This window comes from Halichoeres trimaculatus, unplaced genomic scaffold (assembly GCF_033239565.1).
Source record: "Halichoeres trimaculatus isolate MK-OKI-2021-1 unplaced genomic scaffold, fHalTri1.1 fHalTri1_scaffold_227, whole genome shotgun sequence".
NCBI lineage: Eukaryota > Metazoa > Chordata > Actinopteri > Labriformes > Labridae > Halichoeres > Halichoeres trimaculatus.
The window spans coordinates 327,501-348,981 of NW_027437222.1; the positions used below are offsets into that span (position 1 = coordinate 327,501).

Consider the following 21,481-nt stretch of genomic DNA (forward strand, 5'->3'; position numbering starts at 1 on the left):
ACTCTGAGACCCTGAGACCCTGAGACCATGAGACTCTGAGACCCTGAGACTCTGAGACCATGAGACTCTGAGACTCTGAGACCCTGAGCACTGAGACTCTAAAACTCTGAGACCATGAGACTCTGAGACTCTGAGACTCTGAGACCCTGAGACCCTGAGACTCTGAACCTCTGAGACTCTGAGACTCTGAGACCCTGAGACCCTGAGACTCTGAGACCCTGAGACCCTGAGACTCTGAGACTCTGAGACCCTGAGAACCTGAGACTCTGAGACCATGAGACTCTGAGACTCTGAGACTCTGAGACTCTGAGACTCTGAGACCCTGAGACCCTGAGAACCTGAGACTCTGAGACCCTGAGACCCTGAGACTCTGAGACCCTGAGAACCTGAGACTCTGAGACCCTGAGACCCTGAGACTCTAAGACCCTGAGACTCTGAGACCCTGAGACCCTGAGACTCTGAGACTCTGAGACCCTGAGACCCTGAGACTCTGAGACTCTGAGACCCTGAGACTCTGAGACCCTGAGAACCTGAGACTCTGAGACTCTGAGACCCTGAGACTCTGAGACCCTGAGACTCTGAGACTCTTAGACTCTGAGACCCTGAGACCCTGAGAACCTGAGACTCTGAGACCCTGAGACTCTAAGACCCTGAGACTCTGAGACTCTGAGACTCTGAGACTCTGAGACCCTGAGACTCTGAGACCCTGAGACCCTGAGACTCTGAGACCCTGAGAACCTGAGACTCTGAGACCCTGAGACCCTGAGACTCTGAGACCCTGAGAACCTGAGACTCTAAGACCCTGAGACCCTGAGACCCTGACACTCTGAGGCCCCGTTTACACGGAGACTCCCACAACGATTCTTCCTTTGCGTTTTCAAAAGCCACCCGCGTTTACATGAGGACGGCGTGAAAACGATCCGCGTTCATACGACTCCAGGAGGACAAGTCTCCTCTTCTGTTCTTTCTTTTTCTGCCGTTTTGTTGTGTGAGACGGTCGGCAATCCAACCATAGGGCGCATTACCGCCACCTACTGGCTCAACTGGAAATGTGGCTGAGCGCGGAGCCTTTACCTAAAAATGCGAGTGCGCATGCGGTGACGTCAGCGTTTCACCCTGAGACGCTCCGCTCTGTGTTTACACGAAGCTGGATGGAGGAGCGGATTCAGATCTTTCCACTCTGGGGAGCGTTTTCAAAAGTTTGCGTTTTCACTGAAAACGCAACGTGGTCTCGTCTAAACGGAAGGCCAAAACGCAACGAAATGTTTGCGGAATCGACCGTTTTCGGCGTCGTGTAAATGGGGCCTGAGACCCTGAGACCCTGAGACCCTGAGACCCTGAGACTCTGAGACTCTGAGACCCTGAGACCATGAGACTCTGAGACCCTGAGACCCTGAGACTCTGAGACCCTGAGACCATGAGACTCTGAGACCCTGAGACCCTGAGGCCCAGAGACCGGTCCGTCAGAGGAGCAGATCCTGTTGTCACAGTAATGAGACCAACCCCACGGCTCAGACTTCAAACGTTTAACTTTACATATTTTACAGACGACATCAAAACACACGTATGTTAACATGTCCCAGTGTAGGCAGACAGAATCTGTTTAAGTTCACACACACACACACACACACACACACACACACACACACACACACACACACACACACACACACACACACACACACACACTCACACACTCAAGCACACCATGCTTCATACGGCCATCTGTCCAGCCCCGCCTCAACTCCCACGCCAACTAAAGCATGTGTGTGTGTGTGTGTGTATGTGTGTGTGTGTGTGTGTGTGTGTGTGTGTGTGTGTTTGTGTGTGTGTGTGTGTGTGTGTGTGTGCGCGTGTGTGTGTGTGTGTGTGTGTGTGTGTGTGTGTGTGTGTGTGTGTGTGTGTGTGTGTGTGTGTGTGTGTGTGTGTGTGTGTGTGTGTGTGTACTGGTTAAATAAACAGACACATTTCTGCTGTGTCATGGTTACTGCAGCGTCACTTTATCCGCTGTGTCACTTATTGATCTGTGTCTGAACACGGGACAGCAGGAGGAGGAGGACAGCATGAGGAGGACAGGATGAGGAGGACAGGATGAGGAGGACAGCATGAGGAGGACAGCATGAGGAGGACAGCAGGAGGAGGACAGCATGAGGAGGACAGCATGAGGAGGACAGCATGAGGAGGACAGCAGGAGGAGGACAGCATGAGGAGGACAGCATGAGGAGGACAGCATGAGGAGGACAGCAGGAGGAGGACAGCATGAGGAGGACAGCATGAGGAGGACAGGATGAGGAGGAGGACAGCAGGAGGAGGACACGGTCCTGATGAGAGTGATAACAGAAACCTGACGGTGTGTCTGGGCTCTGATCAGTGGTTAATGGTTTGGACTCAGACTCCACCTGATGGTGTATCTGGGCTCTGATCAGTGGTTTAATGGTCTGGACTCAGACTCCACCTGACGGTGTGTCTCCTCTCTGATCAGTGGTTTCATGGTTTGGACTCAGACTCCCCCTGACGGTGTATCTGGGCTCTGATCAGTGGTTTAATGGTCTGGACTCAGACTCCACCTGAGGACGAGCTCCAGGCGCTGACCTGAAGCAGACGTCTCAGTTTCTCCATCAGGTCTTAAAAACAGACAAACTGCTCTCTGACTGACGTTTGTCCTGGAGAGGGACACGCAGCTCTCGCTTTATGAAGGAGGACGCTGTGGCTCCATCTACTTACTGAAGCCAAGACCACCTCCACCTCCACCTCCTCCATGATGGGTGCTGACCTCTGACGTGTTTGTGGCCACAGTCTGTCCATAAATCTGCTGCTGGAGCTGAGACTGTGACGTCTTCCTCTCTCCACAGCTCGTCTGTGCCGTCTGTCATCCAATGAAGCTGAGCAGTGATGAAACACTGAGGCTGCTCCACCAATCAGAGAGAGTCAATAGTTCCTGGACTTTTTAACGGGTAGATCAACCACCCGGGATTAATTTTGGATCCTGTCCCTCGCTGCCAAACGCACAGAGCTCCATAAAAACCCTTGCTCCTGTTGGACAGGGCTGTCAGGGAGGCGCGGTGGCTGAGCCCAGGTTTGAAAACAGCTGGATCCCCTCAGCCTCCAGATACAGGATCTGACCCATACTCCAGCCTGGTCCCCCCTGCAGCTCAGCACACAGTGGTACAGCCCTGTGGTCCCCCCTGCAGCTCAGCACACAGTGGTACAGCCCTGCGTACGGCTGACCCTGAGGGACAGTCTGAGGCAGAGAGGAAGAAACTGAGGATGAGAGGAGCTCGGGCGTCCCCGGTCTGACGATGATCCAACGTGACCCTGCTGTCACTCTGAACCAGCATCAGCGCCGCCGTTATTTTAACCCAGTTTCTGTCAGTTTAATACTTCACTCTGCGGTGACGCTGCAGGACAGACTTCAGCTAAAACGCTGGTCAGAGTTTCTGTCTCGGTTTAACTTTGTCTCAGCCTCATCCTTAAAAACAGGCGCTGTGCTTTTTACTCTGTATCCTGTCCCTCATCAGAAAACTTTCCTTCAGCCTTTAATTCAGCTGCTGTCTCTTTAAGGCTACCCTCCACAAACCCCCCTCCCTCTGATTGGCCAGCTGTGGGCAGAGCTCTGGACCAGATCCTCATGCCATGGCCTCGTGGCCTCGTGGTCTCAGCAGGACTCATGTAGATCTGTTCACAGACAGATTCAGGGATTTCTACGACACATGAAGAGGTTTGAAGCTCTGCACACGCTCAGTCTGCGTCAGCGTTCTTACTTCATATCCATGTTTAAAGTGAGGGTCAGCAGCAGGTACCCCCTCTTTAACTGGTCCCCTCTGAAAATAAAACTCTCAGGCCTCATCCTTCATGTAGTGTCGGGTTATTTGGAGCGTGTCTCTTTAAATCAATCATAAATCAGGAGCTGACTCCAGCTCACGTCTGTTTCCTCGTCCTCTACGTCTGATCAACCAGAAACCATCTGAGGAGACACGCCTGCAACATGTCAGACCTGCAACACGTCAGACCTGCATCACATCACGCCTGCAACACCACACACCTGCAACACGTCAGGCCTGCAACACCACACTCCTGCAACACGTCACGCCTGCAACACCACACTCCTGCAACACGTCACGCCTGCAACACCACACGCCTGCAACACCACACGCCTGCAACACCACACGCCTGCAACATGTCAGGCCTGCAACCTCACACATGCCTGCAACATCACACGCCTGCAACATGTCACGCCTGCAACATGTCACGCCTGCAACACCACACGCCTGCAACACCACACGTCTGCAACACCACACGCCTGCAACACCACATGCCTGCAACATGTCACGCCTGCAACATGTCACGCCTGCAACACCACACGCCTGCAACACCACACGCCTGCAACACCACACGCCTGCAACATGTCACGCCTGCAACACCACACGCCTGCAACACGTCAGGCCTGCAACATGTCACGCCTGCAACACCACACGCCTGCAACACCACACGCCTGCAACATGTCACGCCTGCAACACGTCAGGCCTGCAACACCACACGCCTGCAACACGTCAGGCCTGCAACACCACACGCCTGCAACACCACACGCATGCAACATGTCACGCTCTCTGTTCAGCTCCAAACACCCAGATCTCAGAGGAATTCTCTCTTTCACGAAAAACTGAACCACTGAAAAAAAGCTCCTGGTAAAACTCTTCATACACACCCCATGCTGCTCAGAGGGGAACACAGAGTCCAGATCCAGGTCTGGATCAGATCCAGATCAGATACCAAAGTCCCAGAGAGTCTGAGTGAATGTGTTCACTTTAAAACTGAGGACCAGACTGTGTATGTGTATGTGTGTGTGTGTGTGTGTGTGTGTGTGTGTGTGTGTGTGTGTGTGTGTGTGTGTGTGTGTGTGTGTGTGTGTGTGTGTGTGTGTGTATGTGTGTCCAAAGATCAAGATAAACAACTAAAAAATAAACACCAACAACTCCTGAGGCTTTCTGTTAAACAACAACAAGACTTAAAAAACTAAATCCTATAAGAGCTACACACACACACACACACACACACACACACACACACATACACACACACACACACACACACATACATACACACACACACACACACACACACACACACACACACAATCACAGCACTCTAATCGATACAGACATGGACTACAGGCTGACTCTCAGACCCCCCACTGGGAGACCTGATGTTCCTCTCTGTTGTGCCCTTTAATCCCCCCCCCCACCAGACCGACCGACTCACACACACACACACACACAGACACAGACACAGACACAGACACACACACACACACACACACACACACACACACACACACACACACACACACACACACACACACACACACACACACTCCTGCGTTGTTTCACCTTTAAGGTGAACCATTCCACTCCTGGTTTTTGAATCAGCTGTTTGATCCAGTTCAGGGTTCAATCAGCTGATCTCATCCTGATGATCAGCTGATTTCTGTCATTGATGATCAGCTGATTTCTGTCATTGATGATCAGCTGATTTCTGTTTTTATAATCAGCTGATTTCTGTCAGTAATGATCAGCTGATTTCTGTCATTGATGATCAGCTGATTTCTGTCATTAATGATCAGCTGATTTCTGTTTTTATAATCAGCTGATTTCTGTCATTAATGATCAGCTGATTTCTGTCATTAATGATCAGCTGATTTCTGTTTTTATAATCAGCTGATTTCTGTCATTGATGATCAGCTGATTTCTGTCATTGATGATCAGCTGATTTCTGTTTTTATAATCAGCTGATTTCTGTCATTAATGATCAGCTGATTTCTGTCATTAATGATCAGCTGATTTCTGTTTTTTAAATCAGCTGATTTCTGTCATTAATGATCAGCTGATTTCTGTCATTGATGATCAGCTGATTTCTGTCATTAATGATCAGCTGATTTCTGTTTTTTAAATCAGCTGATTTCTGTCATTAATGATCAGCTGATTTCTGTCATTAATGATCAGCTGATTTCTGTTTTATAATCAGCTGATTTCTGTCATTAATGATCAGCTGATTTCTGTCATTGATGATCAGCTGATTTCTGTTTTTATAATCAGCTGATTTCTGTCATTGATGATCAGCTGATTTCTGTCATTGATGATCAGCTGATTTCTGTTTTTATAATCAGCTGATTTCTGTCAATTATGATCAGCTGATTTCTGTCATTGATGATCAGCTGATTTCTGTCATTAATTATTGAAACTGTTAATTAATTGTTGATAAAGCTGTCAGAGCGTCGTCTCTCCTCCTCAGATAAACCGTCAGTGGACTAACTTCCTGTGTCGTCAGTGAAACGCTCGTCTTCCCTCAGGAGGATAAAAAAACACATGATTCAATGAAAACAACAAAAACAGGAGAGCTCGCTGATTCACACATCCAGTCCTGCTCCTCCTGCTCCTGCTTCTGCTCCTGCTCCTCCAACTCCTCCTACTCTTGCTCCTGCTCCTGCTCCTCCTGCTCCTGCTCCTGCTCCTCCTCCTGCTCCTGCTCCTACTCCTCCTGCTCCTGCTCCTGCTCCTCCTGCTCCTGCTCCTGCTCCTGCTCCTGCTCCTCCTCCTGCTCCTGCTCCTACTCCTCCTGCTCCTGCTCCTGCTCCTCCTGCTCCTGCTCCTGCTCCTGCTCCTGCTCCTACTCCTGCTCCTGCTCCTGCTGACTCAGATTAAAGGTCTGAATCAGCTGCTGTCATTGGTCGGTGTTGACTCGCTGTCTGTGACTGATTGGCTGCTGAGCCCTGATCGCTTTACGGGAGCATTAAAGAGGAAGAGGAGGAGGAAGAGGAGGAGGAAGAGCCGGACCGTCAGCACAGGGATGAAAGAAATAAGGGAAGGAGAGAAGGAGAGAAGGAGAGAAGGAGCTGGAGACTCTCTGAGTCCTTTCAAAATAAAAGCATGAGAGCTGAACCCATGAGAGGGGGAAGTCAAAGGTAACACAGGAGTTTATGAGTCCAGCTCTTTTCTAAACCGGGTCACTTTGGTCCAGCTGGGGAACAGGCGGCCATTGTTTGGAAAGAAGCTTAAAGTTCACACCCTGAGTCGACTTAAAGAGCAGAGCTCAGAGCGTTAGCTTCAGAGTCTCAGCTCCAGAGCCTGAGGAGGACCCAACACAGCAGAGCTCAGTGAAGAAAGACCTGGATCAGGTTTCTCTGTGATCCTTAGAAAGGTTCCCGGGTCAGCGCTAAGATACAGCGCTAAGCTAACAGCAAGACAAGCTAAACCACCACCACACAACCTGACCAGCTAACAGACACACACACACACACACACACACACACACACACACACACACACACACACACACACACACACACACACACACACACACACACACACACACACACACACACACACACACAGAGCAGGTTCATGACGACGCTCTCAAACACCAACACACTGATGGACAGTCAGCTCGTCTCTGTCACCACCTCAGCTTCTCTTCACGGTGATCCACATCATCTGTCTGCTCTGTGTGTGTGTGTGTGTGTGTGTGTGTGTGTGTGTGTGTGTGTGTGTGTATCTGACTGTGTGTGTAACGTGATTCCTGAAAGGCAGCATTTATCCCGGCCCAGCCCTGAAGACGGAAACACACACACCCAGTATCCATCTGCTTCAAATTACACACACTAGAAAGCAGTGATACACCTGCTCAGAGGTATTACACACACACACACACACACACACACACACACACACACACACACACACACACACACACACACACACACACACACACACACACACTCTGCTGTAAACACAATCAGACCCATGAATCATGGGATGTTTCACACACCAGGGTTTAAAGAAAACACACCTCCAGGAAAACCTCAGTGGATTTCTTAGACCAGGGATGAGTCTCCTCTAGTGTCCTTATGACCCCTGAACCTTTGACCCTTTGACCCCAGGCCTTCAGGCTCAGTCTGGGCTGGTTGATCTGTGCTGAAGCATCCTGGGAAAATATAAAACCTGCAAACCTGGTCTGGAGGACTCAGGATGGCTCCATCTGGAACAGATCCAGATCACGCTGGTCTGGAGACGGACCACATGAGGATCTGGTGGAGTTTCACTGACACTAACCTGTTGGACTGTTGTGTGAAGGCAGGGATGACCTCTCAGGCACAGAGCACAACCCTGTGATAGACCTCTGTCTCTTTAAGGAGACCTGAAGAAATTCAGACCATGATTTCTGAGTCATGTCGTTAAAAAACTGATCACATCATAACGACAAAAATAACTTTTCCTTTCACGTCCAACTGAACACAACACGTCAGATCACATGCTATCAGGAAATATCATCATGTTAATGTGACATATGTGAGGTGTTTAATCATAACGTATCATATCACATGGTGTATCGTAAGGCATCATACTGTAAAGTTATAGTATTGTATCATATGTATTATTTATAACCGAAGGTAACATATAGTTTGTATTTAACCACGGAGATGTCAGCTGAAGTCTGAAACAGTGTTAACATCAAAAACACAAAAGAAACAAAAACAAGCAAATGTAAAATTCTACAGATATATATTAGAAGTAAAGGTTAAAACAATAATATCTGAGACCTCAGAGTCCTGGATCAGGTCTACACTCAGGAAGTGGTGAGAAATGAAAAAAGTCTCTAGCTCTCAAACATCAGAGACAAACATTTTTAGAAAGATTTCAGCTGCTTCGAGTTTTTGGCCTAAACAAATGACCGTACAACCAAAGAAAAAAAACAAATGTAGTATCTTATTTCACCACAGGGGGAGCCTTTGGACCATTGAAACGTAACATTAACATGTAACATGTTACTGTGGCCACGTATCAGCAAAACACAACCTGAAGACTTCGTCCAAACCAAGACTTCAGGTTTCTCCATGTTTGACGTTCACACACACGTTGGTTAAAACTGATAAAAAAATAAATTCACCACGAGTCCACAAAGATTTATAATAATGAGGGAAAATCACCACACACACACACACACACACACACACACACACACACACACACACACACACACACACACACACACACACACACACACACAGTCACACACACACACACACACACACACACAGAGTCACACACACACACACACACAGAGTCACACACACACACACACACACACACACACACACACACACACACACACACACACACACAGAGTCACACACACACACATACACACAGACACACACACACACACACAGACACACACACACAGAGTCACACACACACACACACACACACAGTAATGTAGGACATTAAAAATTCATGCAGCATAGCTAACCCCCCTCAAACACACACACACAAACACACAGAACCACACACACAGAAACACACACACACAGAAACACACACACAGAAACACACACACACACACAGAAACACAGGTGTGCTGCTGCCAGGGCGAGGAGGGGTGGGGGTGGGGTCCATGCACATCCCTGATCTACCAGCTGTCAGACTCCAACCCAGCCCAGCCCTGTTACCATGGTAACCACATAAATAATGGAGGCTGCAGCGCATGGTGGGAGCAGAAACACGTTTCAGTCGACTTACATAACGAGAAACGCTCTGGTTTTACTCAGAGAGCCACGACAGGAACACGTCTTCATGATCTAATGACCAGCGTCTGCAGCAGCTCTCTGCAGCAGCTCTCTGCAGCAGCTCTCTGCAGCAGAAACTTCATGATCTAACGACCAGCGTCTGCAGCAGCTCTCTGCAGCAGCTCTCTGCAGCAGCTCTCTGCAGCAGCTCTCTGCAGCAGAAACTTCATGATGTAACGACCAGCGTCTGCAGCAGCTCTCTGCAGCAGCTCTCTGCAGCAGAAACTTCATGATGTAACGACCAGCGTCTGCAGCAGCTCTCTGCAGCAGCTCTCTGCAGCAGCTCTCTGCAGCAGAAACTTCATGATGTAACGACCAGCGTCTGCAGCAGCTCTCTGCAGCAGCTCTCTGCAGCAGCTCTCTGCAGCAGAAACTTCATGATGTAACGACCAGCGTCTGCAGCAGCTCTCTGCAGCAGCTCTCTGCAGCAGAAACTTCATGATGTAACGACCAGCGTCTGCAGCAGAAATACACATCTGACCTTTGGCTCTGAGGAAAACATCCTGATATCTCTGAAGCTACAGGGTGGGAGGAGGGACATAAAGTGACGGCTGTGTGGAAAAAAAAGAGCACACACACACACACACACGTGTCAGAGTCTGGTCTGTTCCTATCAGCTGATCATGGACCGGGTCGGGATGATCAGGACAGAGCCCGACCACAGCGATCTGTTAATTAGCTCATGATCCGGACACTGCTGCAGTGATGACGCAAATATCTGGAAGGAAAGCTGATCCTGTGAAACAGAGTCTGGATGAGACTCACAGGAAGCAACATGGGCTGTCTGCACGCCAACACGCCAACACGCCAACACGCCAACACGCCAACACGCCAACACGCCAACACGCCAACACGCCAACGCTCCAACGACACACTCCCACCGACAACGCCATAAACTGCAGAGCTGCTGACCTTTTCCCTGAGAGTCAGGATCTGAACAGCAGCATGAAATACCAGAGAAAAGCACTGAGAGTGTGTGTGTGTGTGTGTGTGTGTGTGTGTGTGTGTGTGTGTGTGTGTGTGTCTGTGTGTGTGTGTGTATATATGTGTGTGTGTGTGTGTGTGTGTGTAATTACAGCTGCAGAAAAAGGAGAGGTCTGAAATCCATGTTTAACTAAGGTGTAGCTCCATCTTTAAGGAGCTGTTGATGGTTTCTGGTTCAGGATAATTCTGTGTTTGCCAAATCAGACCATTTCCACCTCAGTGAGTCACTGCCACAGACTCCACAGTGCCCCTGAGCAAGGCACAGACCAAAAACACTCAAACCCACACCTATCAGAGCAGGTTGGGCTTCAGAGGGTGTTAAACCAGCACAGCTCACCTGTTGGTGTTTAGTCCGAGTCGCTCCTCACGCTGACGACGAAGAGACCGCTTCAGCTGCAGCCTGCACACACAAACAGAGCAGAGTCAGTGAACGCATCACAGCCAGTCTCTGAACATCTCCGTGATCAATACTCGGAAACTGGATGATGATTTTTATCTTATTTTAAACACAAACATGGAGCTCCCAGACTGTAGCTAATCACTTCACATCCGTCCCGCTCTCACAGATCTTGTTCGCCGTGGCGGCGGCTTGTACTCCAGCTGGACAAACGCCACCTGCTCTCTGAAAGCGCCACCTTCCACAAGACTTAAAGGGAGCATGTCTCCAGTTAGCATTTAGCTAATCTTCTCCTGACAATGATGACACTAACAGGGCTAACAGCTGACGTGATGAGAGGCTGCCTGTTTTCTGTCTCCGCCATTTTGTGCTCCAATTCCATGAGGTCATCAAACCAGTCATCCCACAGCGCGCGAGTTTAACGCCACGCATCTGTCACCGCACGCTAACTTCAGCGTTTCCGGCTCGACTGAGCCGAAGCTGTGGCTGAAATGTCAAACGTTTGTATCCTGTAAATTATTTTCGTATCTTCAGTCAGGCCAAGACGAGAATCAGGGTCACACACGTTTCTGTCGCCAACAGCAGCGCTCACACAGGAATTAATTAATGTTACTCGGATAATGGGGCCAACAGTGAGTATTCGAGTACTCGAGTACTCAGGCCAACAGTCTTCCTCCTTTTCCTCCTCTTCTTCTTCTTTTTATTCAGACATTCATCAGCCAATCAGAGAGAAGCTTACTAAACGTGTCTGACAGAAACACAAACAGAGAAAAGCAGCAGATGGGTCATCCACAAACAGTCTGTGTGTGTGTGTGTGTGTGTGTGTGTGTGTGTGTGTGTGAAGCATGTTGGTGTAATCGGGGGTTCAGACGACAAAGTGTGAGAGAGGAAACACACTAGGAGAGAGTGACGGCCAAGCAGCTGTTCACACACTCACAATTTACTGTGAGAAAACACACACACACACACACACACACACACACACACACACACACACACACACACACACACACACACACACACACACACACACACACACACAGAGGTCAGAAGGTCAGGCTCATGTTTCTCTACGTTCAGGCTTGTTAAGGTTTAAATGAACTGTAATTAATGCTGATGTTATACACAGCTGTGTGTGTGTGTGTGTGTGTGTGTGTGTGTGTGTGTGTGTGTGTGTGTGTGTGTGTGTGTGTGTGTGTGTGTGTGTGTGTGTGTGTGTTTAAAGGAGGTTATGTAAATGAGCTTATGGCGTATTAAGGTGTTGCTAAGGTGTTGTTAGCTCAGACTGACGCTGCCAGCTGCTCCACAGACGGACGCTTCACTCAGATTCAGCTTCTACTAATCGCAGATCTACACCTTAAGCTGCAGGTACAGGTGAGCTGCAGGTACAGGTGAGCTGCAGGTACAGGTGAGCTGCAGGTTCAGGTGAGCTGCAGGTACAGGTGAGCTGCAGGTTCAGGTGAGCTGCAGGTACAGGTGAGCTGCAGGTACAGGTGAGCTGCAGGTACAGGTGAGCTGCAGGTACAGGTGAGCTGCAGGTACCCTGGTGGTTTGGGTTGATAGTTTTCAGAGCAGTGTTGTGATGAGTTCAGGGACAGATTCAGGGATTTCTCCAACAGGTGAACACGTAAAGGTTTGAAACTCTGCACGCGCTCAGTCTGAACATCCAGCGTCGTCTCTTTAAACTCATGTTTACAATGAGGGAGAGCAGAAGACCCCCTCTTTAAATATCTCCAGACTTCACCACAGCATGAGGGACAAACTGTTGAATAACAAACTTCATTCAAAGTGTGGAGCTGAGTTTAAACCTGAATAACATCCATCATGAGCAGAAACAGATCACAGTTTGATTTCCTGGAAGACCAAACTTTCAGTTTCTGCTGACGGTCGGTCAGATGAGACGGTTAGTCCTGTTTCTGGTCAGATGAGCTGTTGATTCCTGTTTTTAGCAAACACCTTTGGAAAAAAAGGATTTTTCCTCCTCAGGACTGAACAAAGACCGACCCTCTTTCTGTTTTCCCCGTGACGTAACACCGAGGCAGACACCGAGTGCACGCAGAGGGCGAGCCGCCACGCTCCACTGCGCTTTTCAAAACCTGGAGCGTGTTGGCGACGGCGAGGAGGCGCTGTTCTCCTCTCTCTCTCAGGACGGAGGTGAAAACACAGCTCCAACACCTCCCCGAGGAGACGGCAGCATGGATGAGACAAGCTCTGGGATGGAGCTGAGAGAGGAGGAGACAGAGAGGAGGAGACAGAGAGGAGGAGACAGAGAGGAGGAAACAGAGAGGAGGAGACAGACAGGAGGAGACACAGAGGAGGAGACAGACAGGAGGAGACACAGAGGAGGAGACAGAGAGGAGGAGACAGAGAGGAGGAGACAGAGTGGAGGAGACAGAGAGGAGGAGACACAGAGGAGGAGACAGAGAGGAGGAAACAGAGAGGAGGAGACAGACAGGAGGAGACACAGAGGAGGAGACAGACAGGAGGAGACACAGAGGAGGAGACAGAGAGGAGGAGACAGAGAGGAGGAGACACAGAGGAGGAAACAGAGAGGAGGAGACAGAGAGGAGGAGACAGAGTGGAGGAGACAGAGAGGAGGAGACACAGAGGAGTAAACAGAGAGGAGGAGACAGAGAGGAGGAAACAGAGAGGAGGTGACAGACAGGAGGAGACACAGAGGAGGAGACAGAGAGGAGGAGACAGAGAGGAGGAGACAGAGTGGAGGAGACAGAGAGGAGGAGACACAGAGGAGGAAACAGAGAGGAGGAGACAGAGAGGAGGAAACAGAGAGGAGGAGACAGAGAGGAGGAGACAGAGAGGAGGAGACAGACAGGAGGAGACAGAGGAGGAGACAGAGAGGAGGAAACAGAGAGGAGGACACAGACAGGAGGAGACACAGAGGAGGAGACAGAGAGGAGGAAACCGAGAGGAGGAGACAGAGAGGAGGAAACAGAGAGGAGGAGACAGAGAGGAGGAAACAGAGAGGAGGAGACAGAGAGGAGGAGACAAATGTCTGACAGACCGTTTCAGTCTCAGAGAGGCGTGATGTGACGTGAGGGGGGACGTGAGGGGGGACGTGAGGGGGGACGTGAGGGGGGTCATGATGGGGGGACGTGAGGGGGGACGTGAGGGGGGACGTGAGGGGGGTCATGATTGGGGGACGTGAGGGGGGACGTGAGGGGGGACGTGAGGGGGGACGTGAGGGGGGACGTGAGGGGGCTCATGAGGGGGGTCATGATGGGGGACGTGAGGGGGGACGTGAGGGGGGACGTGAGGGGGGTCATGATGGGGGGACATGAGGGGGGACGTGAGGGGGGTCATGATGGGGGGACGTGAGGGGGGACGTGAGGGGGGATGTGAGGGGGGTCATGATGGGGGGACGTGAGGGGGGACGTGAGGGGGGACGTGAGGGGGGTCATGATGGGGGGACGTGAGGGGGGACGTGAGGGGGGACGTGAGGGGGCTCATGAGGGGGGTCATGATGGGGGACGTGAGGGGGGACGTGAGGGGGGACGTGAGGGGGGTCATGATGGGGGGACATGAGGGGGGACGTGAGGGGGGTCATGATGGGGGGACGTGAGGGGGGACGTGAGGGGGGTCATGATGGGGGGACGTGAGGGGGGACGTGAGGGGGGATGTGAGGGGGTCATGATGGGGGGACGTGAGGGGGGACGTGAGGGGGGACGTGAGGGGGGTCATGATGGGGGGACGTGAGGGGGGACGTGAGGGGGGACGTGAGGGGGCTCATGAGGGGGGTCATGATGGGGGACGTGAGGGGGGACGTGAGGGGGGACGTGAGGGGGGTCATGATGGGGGGACATGAGGGGGGACGTGAGGGGGGTCATGATGGGGGGACGTGAGGGGGGACGTGAGGGGGGATGTGAGGGGGGGACGTGAGGGGGGACGTGAGGGGGGATGTGAGGGGGGTCATGATGGGGGGACGTGAGGGGGGACGTGAGGGGGGACGTGAGGGGGGTCATGATGGGGGGACGTGAGGGGGGACGTGAGGGGGGACGTGAGGGGGCTCATGAGGGGGGTCATGATGGGGGACGTGAGGGGGGACGTGAGGGGGGACGTGAGGGGGGTCATGATGGGGGGACATGAGGGGGGACGTGAGGGGGGTCATGATGGGGGGACGTGAGGGGGGACGTGAGGGGGGATGTGAGGGGGGTCATGATGGGGGGACGTGAGGGGGGACGTGAGGGGGGTCATGATGGGGGGACATGAGGGGGGTCATGATGGGGGGACGTGAGGGGGGACGTGAGGGGGGTCATGATGGGGGGACATGAGGGGGGACGTGAGGGGGGACATGAGGGGGGACGTGAGGGGGGTCATGAGGGGGGACGTGAGGGGGGGACGTGAGGGGGGACGTGAGGGGGGTCATGATGGGGGGACGTGAGGGGGAACATGAGGGGGGACGTGAGGGGGGACGTGAGGGGGGACGTGAGGGGGGTCATGATGGGGGGACGTGAGGGGGGTCATGATGGGGGACGTGAGGGGGGACGTGAGGGGGGACGTGAGGGGGGTCATGATGGGGGGACGTGAGGGGGGACGTGAGGGGGGACGTGAGGGGGGACGTGAGGGGGGTCATGATGGGGGGACGTGAGGGGGGACGTGAGGGGGGACGTGAGAAGGGATGTGAGGGGGGTCATGAGGGGGGACGTGAGGGGGGTCATGATGGGGGGACGTGAGGGGGGACGTGAGGGGGGACGTGAGAAGGGATGTGAGGGGGGTCATGATGGGGGGACGTGAGGGGGGTCATGATGGGGGACGTGAGGGGGGACGTGAGGGGGGACGTGAGGGGGGTCATGATGGGGGGACGTGAGGGGGGACGTGAGGGGGGACGTGAGGGGGGACGTGAGGGGGGTCATGATGGGGGGACGTGAGGGGGGACGTGAGGGGGGACGTGAGAAGGGATGTGAGGGGGGTCATGATGGGGGGACGTGAGGGGGGACGTGAGGGGGGACGTGAGGGGGGACGTGAGGGGGGTCATGATGGGGGGACGTGAGGGGGGACGTGAGGGGGGACGTGAGGGGGGACGTGAGGGGGGTCATGATGGGGGGACGTGAGGGGGGACGTGAGGGGGGACGTGAGGGGGGACGTGTGACCAGCTCAGTTTCTGGACCTGTGTTTCTCCAGGAAACCTTCCCGTGGCGTGTTAAGGTTTGCTGCCTCCTGTGGTTCACCTCCTGCTGCTGGACTCAGGTCCCTCCCACGGAAAGGGGTCTCAGGAAAACCAAGTCTCTGTGTTTGGATCTCACTGATTCACAGACGCCTGGACTAAAGTAAAGTGACGTCTCTGATCACATGTTTCTGCTCCTGGTGAAAACCCCTGACCCGGTTTATCAGAGTCTGTGGACCTCCCAGCGCTGATCACGTCCCGTCCACATGAAGAAGAGTTTCCAACATAAACCTGACCCTGAACCCGTTTAAGAGTCAAACAAACACTCACACACACTCACTCACACTCACACACACAGACACACACACACACACACGTTAAAAAGTGGAGAAACGTCTGGTCCCTGATGGTCTCTGCAGCAGCTGATCAGGAGACCTCGCTCAGACTGTCAGTCTGTGTTAACCCTCCAAAAACTCCTCACAGGTCACACACTGACAGGTGGAGGGATGGACCAGTGACATCACCCATCTGTTTCGGACTCACAGCTCTGAAGCCTTTTGTTGAAGGAAGCCATGTTGGAAATCCTGAACTGGACTCAGCCTCATCCGAGTCAGGATCAGGTTCAGGGGCCGGACTTCAGCCTCTATGCAGACAGCTACAGACAGCCGAGGCACACACACACACACACACACTCACACACACACACACACACACTCAGGGCAGTGCAGAGTGACTGATGGATGTGATGGGTTTGTTTTTGGACTTCTGGAGGGAGACTCTTTCCACCATCCTCTCTGTGTAAATCCAGAAAAATCCAGAAGAAAAACCAGAAATCATCGAACTCTGCGTCAGTGAAACGATTTAATCAGAACATGAAGGAACCTCCTGCTTTAGACCAGAGAAGGAGCGACGGCTCCTGCAGAAACAGCAGGAATAAAAACACGACTAGTCTCTGGAAGGACGAGCGACACAGAGACGTCCTGAGTCTGACAGAGAGAAACCAGAGATATTTATAGATAACACAGTTTGCTTCAGCGCTTACGTCAGGCAGGCTGGAGGAGAGGAGGAGGGATGAAGGAGGAGAGGAGGAGGGATGAAGGAGGAGCAGAGGGAGGAACTCACAGAGACAGACGCAGACAGAGGAAACATGTCCCAGGTTTCCATCTGTGAGAGCGTTAGTCACCGACAGCTCTGCACAAATCACACCATGATGTTAGAGAATCTGACGACCGCAGGTCAGCACGGAGCAGGAGGAGCAGGAGGAGCAGAAGGAGCAGGAGGAGCAGGAGGAGCGGGGGGAGCAGGAGGAGCAGGAGGAGAAGCTCCTACATCAGAGAGAGACGCAGAGAAATGATGCTGCACTGATCACCGTGGAGACGGATTTAAATCACCATCAAACACACTCACTGTGTGTGTGTGTGTGTGTGTGTGTGTGTGTGTGTGTGTGTGTGTTAAAAGTATGCAGACATATGGTGGAGGAACCACCCACTCATTTGGACCAACCACACCTTTTGGTAAAACACACACACACACACACACACACACACACACACACACACACACACACACACACACACACACACACACACACACACACACACCGCTCTGCCGTCCTCCCTCTTGTCATCATGGCTGTTGTTAAACAGGTTTGTTCTCGTTAGGTCAATCAACCAATCAGGTGTCAGAGCCTGGGCCAACGGGCCAATCAGGCGCAGAGTCAGAGTCAGGAAGAGTTTATGTTTTTATTTTTATCCTGAGCTGAAATCCTGATCCTGCCAAAGCCCCAGATCCATCACAGTCCATCACAGAACCAGATCAGGTTGGTTGGAGCAGGCTGTAGCGACCTTCATCCAGCTTCATGAAAAGCCTCCATCGTCAGGAACCTGGAGCGAGGCCTCGTCTCCGCCTCCTGAGGTTTCCTGAGGCGATGCAGACTCTGCTCCCTCCTCACCACAGTTTGGTGAAAAGCTGAAGCTTTTTATTCTTTTTTTATTCTTTCTTTTGTGGGTAAATCTCTCCTTCGCTCCTCTCAGAGAGAATAAGCAGCACCTGTCCGTCTGTCAGCCCCAGAGAACGAGACGCTGTCATTCATCATCTCATCACCTCCTGTGAGTCGGTCCAGACGTTGGGATGCCAAAGTCTCACAGCTTAAAAAATGTGTCACTATGATATTTTTTTCCAAAGACAGGAGGCGCTGTGTAGGATTTAGCAGGATTCACTGTCAGTTTTTCCCTGCACAGATGAAACCTGGGCGGCCTGCAAAACAACCTTTGGAGACGATTTTAGCATTTTCCTTTGTCCCTGTGAGATCGAAACGTTTCATGGTAGACCCCAGGATGGTCATCGGTGTTGATTTCATTTACGGAAAACAAGTGAAAGATGTTTGTCGACCCATTTTTCCAAAGACGTGACAGTGACGAGCTAAACAAACTCCCCGATGACAAAAACTCTGACCAAGCCTCCTTTGTTTACCACCAGAGAAACGACTCGTCAGTTTCCTAAAAACAGATCCAGCAGGACAGGAAGTGATGCACTGAAACCACCCAACAACATCCAGTGACCTTTCAAAATAAAACACAGCGTGTCCAACCAGGCGGTTTTTATCTACAACAACAAACAGACACAACAACCAGGAGCCAGACCAGGAGCCAGACCAGGACCCAGACCAGGAGCCAGACCAGGAGCCAGACCAGGACCCAGACCAGGACCCAGACCAGGAGCCAGACCAGGAGCCAGACCAGGAGCCAGACCAGGAGCCAACAGGTCTGAGGTTTTACAGCCCAACATGAACCAGGAGAGGATCATCATCAGGGTGGGGATCCAGGAACTCCTGGGTCTGGGACTCCAGCTGTCTGAGGTCCTGGTACGAGCCTGACTGAAGACTCAGCTGAGGTGAGCTGACGAATGAGAGCACATTCAGTCAACAAACACACTGCAAACACGCTGCAAACCCGCTGCAAACATGCTGCAAACACGCTGCAAACACGCTGCAAACACGCTGCAAACACGCTGCAAGCACGCTGCAAACATGCTGCAAACACGCTGCAAACCCGCTGCAAACATGCTGCAAACACGCTGCAAACACGTTGCAAACACGCTGCAAACACGCTGCAAACACACTGCAAACACGCTGCAAGCATGCTGCAAACATGCTGCAAACCCGCTGCAAACCCGCTGCAAACATGCTGCAAACATGCTGCAAACACGCTGCAAACATGCTGCAAACACGCTGCAAACATGCTGCAAACACGCTGCAAACATGCTGCAAACACACTGCAAACACACTGCAAACACGCTGCAAGCATGCTGCAAACATGCTGCAAACATGCTGCAAACATGCTGCAAACACGCTGCAAACACACTGCAAACACGTTGCAAACACGCTGCAAACACACTGCAAACACACTGCAAACACGCTGCAAACACGCTGCAAACATGCTGCAAACATGCTGCAAACATGCCCCAAACACGCTGCAAACACGCTGCAAACATGCTGCAAACATGCTGCAAACATGCTGCAAACATGCCCCAAACACGCTGCAAACACGTTGCAAACATGCTGCAAACATGCAGCAAACATGCTGCAAACACGCTGCAAACATGCTGCAAACATGCTGCAAACATGCTGCAAACATGCTGCAAACATGCTGCAAACATGCTGCAAACATACTGCAAACACGCTGCAAACGCTACAATCATGCTGCAAACACGCTGCAAAAATGCTGCAAACATGCTGCAAACAAGCTGCAAACACGCTGCAGCACCATCCCTGCGCTGCGTGTTGTCGTGCAGACAGACCTTTCAGGTTCTGTGTTAACGCTCTGAGCTGGTCTCACCCCCCTGCTGTCTGTCAGGGATTAATTAGCATTTTGCTATAAAAAGCAGCTGCTGGTTTAAAAACTAATGAACTCAAACCCTTTAAATAACATCATGATGCTTTTCTTCAGCACGTCCTGAAAATCATGAACCAATAAATAAAGAAACTTCAGAGATGGACAAGAGAGATTTACTCTGCCTCAGTTCAACACAGAGAGGGAAACCTGAGAGCAAAGAGCTTTGTCTTCCTGTGAGACCGTGTGTGTGTGTGTGTGTGTGTGTGTGTGTGTGTGTGTGTGTGTGTGTGTGTGTGTGTGTGTGTGTGTGTGGCTTGCTCCTGGCAGTAAATAGCTTGTATTGCAGGTCATCAGGTCTAATTCCTCCCAGAGCCCAAACAAAGTGAGTCAGGGGTTAAAAATAACGACGATAACAGGTGAGACAGCAGCAGCAGAGCAAAGGAAAACACACACGCACACACACACACACTCACACACACACACTCTGTTCTCCTGAAGTAGTCGTTCCCAAAGCCACGGGAGCCAAATGGGTCATTAACGCCTCCTCCTGCCTCTCGCTCCTTCATGCTGTGGAGGTGTCGAGGTGTCGACTGGGTGGCCTCCTGCTTCTTATGGGGGCCATAAAACACCCTTTAAGCCACGCCCAGGTATCCATGGTAACCGCTGCGCCCTTTGGCCATAAACTAGTTCACAGCTTCAACTCAGCTCAGACGAACCAGGAAGTCCGTTTGTTTCCTCAAGAGTTCAGAAACATCGACGCTCTGTCAGGTTCATTCATTCTCAGACCAGATGTGACCTGAGACCAGGTCTGTGCTGGTCCACGTCACCAGTCCCTGTAACCAGTCCCCATCACCAGTCCCCATTACCAGTCCCCATAACCAGTCCCCATCAGCAGTCCCCATAACCAGTCCCGGTCACCAGTCCCGGTCACCAGTCCCCATAACCAGTCCCGGTCACCAGTCCCGGTCACCAGTCCCCATCAGCAGTCCCCATAACCAGTCCCGGTCACCAGTCCCGGTCACCAGTCCCCATAACCAGTCCCCGTCACCAGTCCCTGTCACTAGTCCCTGTCACCAGTCCCCATAACCAGTCCCCGTCACTAGTCCCTGTCACCAGTCCCCATAACCAGTCCCCATAACCAGTCCCTGTCACTAGTCCCTGTCACCAGTCCCCATAACCAGTCCCCGTCACTAGTCCCTGTCACCAGTCCCCATAACCAGTCCCCATAACCAGTCCCTGTCACTAGTCCCTGTCACCAGTCCCCATAACCAGTCCCCGTCACCAGTCCCTGTCACCAATCCCCATAACCAGTCCCCATAACCAGTCCCCATAACCAGTCCCCATCACCAGTCCCCATAACCAGTCCCCATAACCAGTCCCCATCACCAGTCCCCATCACCAGTCCCCATAACCAGTCCCCATAACCAGTCCCCATCACCAGTCCCTGTCACCAGTCCCCATAACCAGTCCCCATAACCAGTCCCGGTCACCAGTCCCGGTCACCAGTCCCTGTCACCAGTCCCCAT

General features: G+C 52.0%; 1 protein-coding gene across 3 annotated transcripts in view; it reads right to left on the reverse strand.

Moving 5' to 3' along the window:
• LOC141786570 (serine/threonine-protein kinase PAK 1-like) overlaps positions 1-21,481 on the reverse strand; it is a 52,448-nt gene that overhangs the window by 27,180 nt on the left and 3,787 nt on the right. For 2 of the 3 annotated variants that reach the window (XM_074665177.1, XM_074665175.1), the window contains exon 2: positions 10,941-11,003. The exons of the other annotated variant lie outside the window; for it this stretch is intronic. The gene's annotated coding sequence lies outside the window, so the exon portion shown is untranslated. The remainder of the gene's footprint in view (positions 1-10,940; positions 11,004-21,481) is intronic. 3 annotated transcript variants of the gene reach the window in all.